The sequence below is a fragment of the Pteropus medius genome, unplaced genomic scaffold (assembly GCF_902729225.1).
Source record: "Pteropus medius unplaced genomic scaffold, Ma_sr-lr_union100, whole genome shotgun sequence".
NCBI classification, from domain to species: domain Eukaryota; kingdom Metazoa; phylum Chordata; class Mammalia; order Chiroptera; family Pteropodidae; genus Pteropus; species Pteropus medius.
The window spans coordinates 4422645-4424125 of record NW_024343578.1 but is presented as its reverse complement, the minus strand read 5'-3'; the positions used below and the strand labels follow the sequence as shown (position 1 = coordinate 4424125).

The 1481-nt window shown below is 36.1% G+C and overlaps 1 pseudogene; it reads left to right on the top strand.

Moving 5' to 3' along the window:
* The first annotated feature begins 377 nt into the window (after window positions 1-377).
* Window positions 378-496, top strand: LOC120606377 (uncharacterized; annotated as a pseudogene).
* The last annotated feature ends 985 nt before the right edge of the window (window positions 497-1481 follow it).

The window sequence follows — 1481 nt, the reverse complement described above, 5'->3', positions numbered from 1 at the left end:
TTACTTTTTCCTTTCCAATTCTGAAGCCTTTTATTTTCTTTTCCTGCCTAATTGCTCTAGTTAGGACTTCAGCACTAAGTTGGATAGGAGTGGTGAGAGCTGTGAGGACACTTGTCTTATTCCTTACACAGAAGAAATGCTTTTAGCCTTTCACCACTATGATAAAGCTGTGGGCTTGTCTTATATGGCCTTTATTATGCTGAGGTATGTTCCTTTCATCTACTTTATCGAGTTTTTATCATGAATTTGTGTTGAATTTTGTCAAATTCTTTTTTTTTTTTTTGGCATCTATGAAGATAGTCATATAAGTTTTCCTTTTATTGGAGTCTTAAGGATATAAAGGATTTTATCATTCACAATTCAAAAATGCCAATCCAGTCTATGGCCACGCCACCCCGAACAAGCCCAATCCCGTCTGATCTCGGAAGCTAAGCAGGGTCAGACCTGGTTAGTAATTGGATGAGAGACCACCTTTGAAGACCAGGTGCTATAGGCATAAAAAATAATAAGTACGGGATTGTAAGTTGACAAGGTCCTTGCAATCTATGAGGTCAACCAAGGGTTGCCTCGCTTAAAAAAAAATTTTTTTTTTAAAGCCAATCCACACAATATTTTCAGGGATGCCAAGACTTACTGAATGAGAGTACCCACACTTATCAATCTGCTTGTTTGGATTTGATAGGTAAGATTCAAAGAGCTTCAGCTTCTTCCCATCACTGAAGTTTTCAATTCTCTTTGGAGGCATTTGTTACATTTAGATCCCCTGACATGTTTCTCTTGACAAAAGGCGATTGCATCTCCATGTCCAAATGTGACAAGGTGAACACGTTCAGGGAGAAGAATTTGTCAGCCTGATACTTATTAAGTAATTTTATTTACACACAGGACTTTGTCCTGGGACATGAGGTAGAGAGCAGGCACTAGGAAAGAGGGCTCTGAGTTAATAAAGGTTGCCAAGGCCTGAATTTCTCTGAAAACACATAAATAGTACTTATGCCAAACTTTCCAAAATTTAAATTCTCTGGGAGACATGTTTCTCCTTTGATGAAATACATGCACCCAAGATTATTTTACTAAAGAAACTAATCAATAAAATTAAGGTCAATTTGTGTTTAAAAGACAACACTTCCTAAAGTTTAACATGGCCACTCTATATTTTTATACATCCCTAGTGGCTTAATTGTTGTAATAGTGTATGTGCCATTTGGCATTTGTCCTTTTTCACTTAACATGCTTTTCATGGTTCAACAGTTTTCCTAATTAACATTTTTAAAACCTTCCTGGCTGTTATAGACAATAATTCAATAAGTATCTTTCTACTCATATATTTTTGTTTTTGAAATCATGTTTTAAGTTCCTAGGAATAGGATATGTGAACCAAAGAGATCAAATACTGTTAGCATTCTGATTTTATAATAATGTATTGTCTTCCAAAAATGCCAGGAAATTCACCCTCCTGATCAAAGTGCAGGCGTGAATCG